General features: G+C 42.5%; 1 pseudogene; it reads left to right on the top strand.

The window, feature by feature from the left end:
* Positions 1-5,420: 5,420 nt before the first annotated feature.
* On the top strand, positions 5,421-8,592 carry LOC113033360 (tripartite motif-containing protein 35-like; annotated as a pseudogene).
* Positions 8,593-8,955: the final 363 nt, after the last annotated feature.

Genomic DNA, 8,955 nt, shown 5'->3' with positions numbered 1-8,955 from the left:
AATGGGGGATTTTTTTGTCTTGGGGTTTTTTGTTTTTTTTGGGGGGGGGGGGGGGGGGGGGGTTTCCTTTCAGTCCAACAGCTTAATTTTAGGGAAATTATTAATCAATCTGTGTAACTTCATTATGAGGTTTTTTTTTATTTTATTGATTCAATGACACCAAAGGAACTTTTTCTTGTGAAAATCTGACCCACTTGAATTTCTGTAAGAAATTTTTGCTTTTAATATTTTTGTGTCTTCTAAATTAATATTTTCACAATATTTCTCATGTTGTTTATGTAAATATTTTATTAACTTTTAAAATCTAAATGATGATGATTTCTTTGCTTTTCAAAGTTGTTGAGTGTGAACAGTAAACTGTGACACTTCTTAAAAGAAGGATTAATGATTAAACTTGTGTCACATCAGCGAGAGTGAACTTTACAACTACAAGATCTAAATTTTCCTGAATATCAGCATCTTGTTTTCAGTTAAATAACATTTTATAGAAACATGTCTCCTTTACAGTTTTCCAAATTCAAAGAAATGACTTCTAAGTTCTGAAACTGTCTCATCAGCAGGTTAAAAATGTTTAAACAGATAAAATTACAATATGTTTAGTCAAAGGAGCTTGCAAAGAAAAGCGTCTGGACTTCGTTACTTGAAGACGTTTCACCTCTCATCCGAGAAGCTTCTTCAGTTCTAAGGTCAAATGGTGGAGAGTCCCAGATTAAACCTAGTGGGAGTGACCCCCCACAGAGGGACAAAAGGACCCCCTGATGATCCTCTAATCGCCTGAGCCAAGGTGTGAAACTGGGTGTCGGCTCCAATCAGCCAGAGTTTCGGGTGGGTTCATTGTGAAACCTGGCCCCACCTTATCATGCGAATTCCTGAGGTCAGATGGCCCAGGATGTGAGTGGGCGTTAAGGCGTCTGGGAAGGGATCTCAAAACTGGATTATAGATGGCAGAGAGTTTGTGTCGTAAACCCCCGCCTCTGTTCAAAGGCGGGGGTTGTACAATATGTTTACTTCAGCAGCATCTTCATTTCAGCCGTTTCAGTTGATTATTGAAAATCACAAAATGTCTCTGTGAAGTGAAATAAATCAAATTCATTGATTCTGTTGTTGTTGTGTTTGACTGTAAATCAGCTTTTCAGACACATTCAGTCATTGGTTCAGATTTATTTAACATGAAACTTCACTTTGATTGTTGTGTAAACATTTACTGACTCTTTAGAATAAATGATCATTTACTTCTGTTGGTTTGTAAATACAAACATTCACATGTAACCTCAGCTCTCTTAAACTGCATGTCAGAGAAGACTTGTGCAGTTTGCTTTGATGGAGTCACTGATTCTCACTTTGGTCTGATCCTCACAGAAATCAAATGCAAATGTTGATAACGTTTACATTCTCACACCTGTATGTTTATAAACTCTAACATATGTTGTTTAAGAGTAAAAATAAAATTCAGACGTATCCTACAGAAATATTTACACACCGACAGAGCTGAAAATAGTTTGTATGAACAAAGCTGCAGAGATGTGAGCTGAAGGTCAGATTTTATAATATTTCTTTAAAAACATTTAACGCCTAAACAGGACTGCAAAACGAATTTTCCTGACATGGTGCCATGTATGTTGTTGTGAGACTTTCGGAGATCCTGTGTCTCTGAGATGCCATCATAGCTTCTGTTTAAGCTGCCTGTGAAGATTCAGGGAAGAAGCTAAAAACAAATTCTGCCCCACTAGCAGCAGGCAGCCATCTCTGATAGTTTGATCTTCTGATAAGATAAGATAAGATAAGATAAGATAAGATAAGATAAGATAAGATAAGATAAGATAAGATAACCTTTATTAGTCCCACACGTGGGAAATTTGTTTTGTCACAGCAGGAAGTGGACAGTGCAAAAGTTATGACGCAAAAATTAGAATACAATAAGAATAAATACAGTACACAGCTGTACAGAATAGAATAAAATAATATACTATATACAGTAGAATAAAATAGAATAAAAATATACAATAAGATAAAAATAGAATACGAATGCTATATACAACTGAGTAAAAATACAACGATGCCAGAAAAGATTATTGCACTTAGTGTTATTGCACATGTGTGGATGTGTGTGTTTGTTCAGTTAAAGTCTTTGTTGTGGAGTCTGACAGCAGTGGGGAGGAAAGACCTGCGAAATCTCTCCGTCCCACACCGTGGGTGCCGCAGTCTCCCACTGAAGGAGCTGCTCAGTGCTGTCACAGTCTGCTGCATGGGGTGGGAGATGTTGTCCATCAGGGATGACAGCTTAGCCGCCGTTCTCCTGTCACTCACCACCTCCACTGGGTCCAGAGGGCATCCTAGAACAGAGCTGGCCCTTCGGATCACCCTGTTCAGTCTCTTCCTGTCCCCAGCAGAGATGCTGCCGCCCCAGCAGACCACGCCATAAAAGATAGCAGAAGCCACCACAGAGTCATAGAAGGTCTTCAGGAGTGGGCCCTCCACCCCAAACGACCTGAGTCTCCGCAGCAGGTACAGCCTGCTCTGCCCTTTCCTGTAGAGGGCGTCTGAGTTATGAGTCCAGTCCAGTCTGTTGTTCAGATGAACACCAAGGTACCTGTAGCTGTCCACAGCCTCAATGTCCATACCCTGGATGTTCAGTGGTTGCAGTGGAGGATGTTTGTGCCTGCGGAAGTCTACCACCAGTTCCTTGGTTTTACTGGCGTTGATCTGGAGGTAGTTCAGCTGGCACCAGTCCACAAAGTCTTGAGTCAGTCCTCTGTACTCCTTGTCGTCCCCATCAGTGATGAGGCCGACTATTGCAGAGTCATCAGAGAACTTCTGCAGGAAGCACTGGGTGGAATTGTGGGAGAAGTCTGCAGTGTAGATGGTGAAGAGGAACGGAGCCAGAACCGTTCCCTGTGGGGCCCCCGTACTGCAGACGACCCTGTCTGACACACAGCCCTGAGTCCTCACATACTGTGGTCGGTCGGTGAGGTAGTCCAAAATCCAGGTAGTGAGGTGATGGTCCACTCCAGAGTTCTCCAGCTTGTCCTTCAGAACCGAGGGAAGAATAGTGTTGAAGGCACTGGAGAAATCAAAGAACATGATTCTCACAGTGCTTCCAGCGGTCTCCAGGTGAGTGAGGGAACGATGTAGGAGGTGAATGACGGCATCATCCGCTCCAATGCCAGGCTGGTAGGCAAACTGAAGTGGGTCCAGTGATGAGCTTGTTAGGCGCCGAAGCTGAGCCAGGACCAACCGCTCCAGGGTCTTCATCAGGTGGGATGTCAGAGCCACCGGCCTGTAGCTGTTGAGGTCCTTGGGGCGTGAAGTCTTTGGCACTGGTACAACACAGGAGGTTTTCCAGAGCTGTGGGACTCTTCCCAACCTCAGGCTCAGGTTGAAGAGGTGCTCCATCACCCCACACAGTTGGTCCGCGCAGGACCTGACGACCCTCGAGCTGATGCCATCTGGACCCGCTGCCTTCTTGCCATTAATCCTCCTCAGTTCCCTCCTAACCTGGGTGGTTGAGAGAGACAGGCTGGAGCCTTGTGTTGAGTGTGTATTGGATGCTGTTGTTGGGGGTGGGGGGGAGTGAGCAGGGTGAATAGAGGAGGTGTGAAGTGTCTGAGGTGTCAGAGGTGGAACAGCAGCAGTGGGGGTGGGTGAGTCTGCAGCCGATGTTGCAGACTGTCTCATGGTTGAATCAAATCTGTTGAAGAAATGATTCAGTTTATTTGCCCACCTCACATCCCTCCCAGGCAGAGAGTTCTGCTGTTTGTGGCCTGAGATGGTTCTGAGGCCTCTCCAGACTTCACCAACGTTGTTTTGCTGAAGCTGGTTCTCCATCTTCTGCCTGTAGCTGTCCTTCCCATTCCTTATCAGTCCCCTCAACTCTCTCTGCACCCTTTTCAACTCCTCTTTGTCTCTGGATTTGAAGGCCCTCCTCTTCTGCTTGAGGACAGCTTTAATTTCTGGGGTAATCCAAGGTTTGTTGTTGGAGAAACACCGTACAGTCCTGGTAGGTACGGTGTTATCCACACAGAAATTAATATAGTCAGTAATGCATGTAGTAAGGCTGTCGATGTCCTCTCCATGGTCGTCACAGATCACCTCCCACACAGTCGACTCAAAACAGTCCTTAAGAGCCTCCTCGCTCTCCTCTGACCATCTCTGCACTGTGCGGGTGGCTGGTGGCACCCTGCGCACTAAGGGCTCATACACAGGGACAAGGTGCACCAGGTTGTGGTCAGATTTGCCCAGTGGAGGGAGAGGTGATGAACTGTATGCCTCTTCAGCATTGGCATACAGTAAGTCCAGTGTTTTATTGTCTCTGGTTGAGCAGGTCACATACTGGGTGAAGGTGGGCAGTGTGGAGTCCAAAGAGGCATGATTGAAGTCCCCTGATATTATGAGAAGGGCTCTCGGAGATTGTGTTTGCAGTCTGCTGACCACTGAGTGGAGAGTGTCACAGGCTGCATCCGCGTTGGCCGAGGGGGGGACATACGCTGTTATTGCGATAACATGCGAGAATTCCCGGGGCAGATAGTACGGACGCATGCTAACGGCTAACAGCTCAATGTCTCTGCTGCAGAGTTGTTCTTTCACAGTGATGTGCCCAGGGTTACACCATCTGTCGTTCACAAAATGTTTTATAATAAGGCTTTAATTTTATTTTTTACACTTCACTCTGAGTTTCAGTGTTTCAGTGAATCAAAAGTTATTATAACTCTCATTGCTATTTTATTTTTAGCTGACATGTTAGAATATTGATCACAGAACTGTTCAGCATGTTGCCTCTGTAACGTGAAACAAAAATCAATTTAGGTGATTTTGTGTTGTTGTGGTCCACACTGCACAGAAACAAGCATAAAACACAAGTAGTTTATGGAACAACTTTAGTATTTGACAGGAGAAGTTCACCTTTTATTCCACCATTCCTGCCTACTGCACACAGTACATGACAAAGAAAACTTATTAGACCAACTTAGAGGTTTCTGTTTGTCTCATCCGGTGTCACAGAGATCCACTAGCAGACACATTTAAAAGGAATAGAAAAATAGGATAAATAAATAAAAACAGTAAGACCAGGGTAAATGACACAGAGGCTTCAATAAGAAGCCAAAACAGTAAGTGCAGATTAAGTGCCGTAACTGGCTATTTATTAAAAACATTACTAAAACTGTATGAAAAATGGGAAAAACATGAGAAGACATATCTGACAACTGCAGGAAGCCAACCAACCCCACTAAACAAACATGTAAACAAATTCTATCACCAGACAAAGTGAGTGAATTCCCAGCATGCCAATAGAATCAAAACATTTCAGAGAATAAAACTATGAATCACTAAGTAAAACAATATCAGTACAGAAACAATAAAACATTACAATATCTAAAACAACTAATAATAAGTCCAACATTTTGTTGGTCACTTCAAACTACATGAGGAACCCAGAACAGTCAAAGGAAATGGCTACAGGTAGTTTTCACCTATTTATCCACGTGTGATCTACTTGGTTATTCTCCTGTCTGGAGTGGCTTTGCTACAATCTGGCCCATGACGTCCCAGGCACTATGAAACACTGGGAGGGAGCATGACTTGATTTATGCTGTGGACAATGGATCTGAAGTGGTGATTTTCTGTTTTCCTTTAATAACATTGTCTACCCTGCTAGGCCTTTCCCAGCATGTTGTGAGGTGATTCCAAAATTCCAAAAATTAAAAAAATAAATTAAAAAATAAAAATCTGAAACTGAGATTTCTCTTTAATGTTCAGAAAAAAAATGTTGTTGCTTAATAATTATCTCATCCTGCCAATGGACAGCACAACCTTCATGCACACTACTTATAATTTCACCAAAGACTGACTCCTGATGTACTGCAATAAAACCTGATCATGTGGACGAAACTGTGAACAGTTTTGTTCCTGCAAAAACCACAAGATGGAGACAAAGTTGATATTTTCTCAACAGAATCAGAATCAGAATTGCGTTTATTGAACAAGTATATGCTCAAACACATACAAGGAATTTGTTTCCGGTAGATGGTGTCTCTACCGGATCGCAAGAATATGTAAATGACTCAATACACACACACACATCTATTGCAGTCTAGCAGTGTGAAGCAGTGTGAGACTTAGGAGGGAGATGGTGAGGGGAAAGAACATGTTACTGTGTCGGGTGGTCCTGGTCTGCAGGCTTCTATACCGTCTACCAGAGGGCAGCAGGTCAAAAAGTCTGTGTCCAGGGTGTGAGAGGTCTGTGATGATTTTCCCTGCGTGTTTCCTGGTTCTTCAGAGGTGCAGGTCCTGGGTGGAGGGCAGGGGGCGCCAATGATCTTTTCAGCTGCCCGTACAGTCCGCTGCAGTCTGCACCTGTCCTGTTTAGTGGCTGCACCATACCAGACTGTGATGGAGGAGCACAGGACAGACTCAGTGACTGCAGTGTAGAACTGGATCAGCAGCTCATGTAGAAGACTGTACTTCCCCACTTGTCTCAGGAAGTACATCCTTTGCTGGGTCTTTTTAAAATCTTGGTCTCCCACTTCACCTCCTGGGAGATGGTGGTACCCAGGAACTTGACAAACAGTATTATAACACAATTTATTTTCAGTCTGTGACACCTTTTCATATGTAATATGATTTGCTTCAGTAACCTTAGTTCACAAGTAAAACAAAAAAATCAAGACTATAGTTTCTGAAAATATTACAGATAAATTCATTTAAACCTTGTACTGTGTCTGAATATGGTAGTGTGGTGGCAAGAAGCAAGAAACTCCTGAGTTTGAATCCACAAACTGACTTTATGTTTGCCTGGGTTTCCACCAACTACTCCCACAGTTAACTGATGATTTTCAAATTGCCCGTCGGTGTGAATGTGGGTGAAAACGGTCATTTGTCTCCTTGTGTTGGCCCTGGGGCAGACTAGACTGTCTTGAAATGACAGCTGGGATAGGCATTTTGTAACAATATGTCTGTTTCTGACTTTTAAATCATCTTGATTAAAACATGACTGCTCTTTTTTTTTTTTTTTTTTTTTTTAGCATTTTACACTTTCTCTTTTGGTTCAGTCTTGATTTGGATTTGATCAAAAATGTAAAAAGATTTCTTTATTCTTTATGCATGCTGATGTTGTTGTTAAAGTCATGCTGGGAAAGTGTTTCCTGTGGCAGTTGCTGAAAAACAAAAATGTTGTAAAACTGGTTTAGTATCTGTCAGTTGAAATCCTCCTCAGCAGACTACAACAACTCAGATTTCTCCATCTTTCTGTCATTTTTATACTTTATTTAAATAAAAGCAAATCCTGAGAACAACCTAAAAACAAAAACTGTCCAGTTTGTAAAAGAAAATCTTCAAAAGATGTTCTATTTGTCAACTTTGCACTGAAACAACTTGCTGACTCCTTTGCACTGAGACAGAAATCTGAATCATATCTGACAGAAAAAGAAAAAGAAGTGGCGGTGGTTTGCAACATACATCAAAAGGACCAAAACTGTTCTGTGTGGATGAGAAGAGTACTCTGTGTCCTGGCTGTGAGTTTTTGCTCCACCAGAGTCACAAAGTGGCTCCTATAGAAGAAGCAGTCAGTGACCTGAAGGAGCAGCTGAAATCTGACTCTCTCTCTCTGAAGTCTCTGCAGGACAAGAGGAACAAATACAAACAAGTGGAGAAAACATACAATAAAGTGATTCAACACTCCAAGAAGCAGCTGTTGTCCACAGAGAGGCAGATCAGAGCAGAGTTCAACAAGCTCCAGCAGTTCCTGAAAGAGGAAGAGGAGTCCAGACTGGAGGCTCTGAGGGAGGAAGAGCAGCAGAAGGGGAGGACTATCAGCAGAGAGATGAAGATGATTGAGGAGCAGATCTCCTCTCTGTCAGACAGCATCTCTGCTGTTGAAAAAGAGCTGCAGAAACACAGCGTGCCATTCCTCAGCAGTTATAAAGACACTCAGAGCAGAGCCAGAGCCCAGAGCTCAGTGTCAGATCCACAGCTGGTCTCAGGAGCACTGATAGATGTGGCCAAACACCTGGGCAACCTGTCCTTCAGAGTGTGGGAGAAGATGAAGGAGAAGGTCCACTTCAGTCCTGTCATTCTGGACCCAAACACTGCAAACTGCTGTCTCTATCTGTCTGATGATCTGACCAGTGTGAGATGTGGAGACACATGGCAGCAGCTTCTCAACAATCCAGAGAGAAACACTCAGTATTTTAATGTTTTAGCTCTGAGGTTTTTAGCTCAGGGAAACATGGCTGGGATGTGGAGGTGGGAGACCATACTCGCTGGAATATTGGTTTGACTAAAGATTCATCTAACGGGAAGGGAGAGCATTCTGCTTCACCTGAATTTGGAGTCTGGTGTTTGCTATATGGCAGTGGAAAATACACTAATGGTTTTGGTCAAGCTATGACAGTGAAGAAGAGTCTCCAAAGGATAAGAATCCAGCTGGACTATGACAGAGGAGAGGTGTCCTTCTATGATGTTGATGGCATGGCTCACATATACACCTACAAAGACACTTTCACTGAGAAACTCTTTCCATATTTGCATATTGGAGAGCCTGGAAGCATAAAAGTCTGTCAGACTGATATTTCCCCCATAGTGAGAAAGATTTTGTAGTATAGTCAGTGTATCATGCTTCTGTGTACTGTATGCACTCATGACAAGTGTACTTAACTGTATGTTTATACACTACATGGACTGCAATAAACACATTTTAAGATGACTGTATGGAGATGAGTTACATTTGTGACTTTTTATATATTGAAAATAGTCCGTGACTGATTATATTTTCTTTCATCCCACAAAAGAAATGATTCGTTGCTTTGATTGGTTTTACCCGAAATACTTGAGAAATTAGATATATTTTTGTTTTTGTTTTTAAAAAAAAATATGTTAATGACGATGATAATAACTGTAAACAAAAGGAATATTTCTGTTTTTGAAATGTACTGAATGTATTTTGATGAGATTTATCATCAG

The sequence above is a fragment of the Astatotilapia calliptera genome, chromosome 12, assembly GCF_900246225.1.
Source record: "Astatotilapia calliptera chromosome 12, fAstCal1.2, whole genome shotgun sequence".
Taxonomy (NCBI): domain Eukaryota; kingdom Metazoa; phylum Chordata; class Actinopteri; order Cichliformes; family Cichlidae; genus Astatotilapia; species Astatotilapia calliptera.
This window is presented reverse-complemented; position numbering and strand designations above follow the sequence as displayed.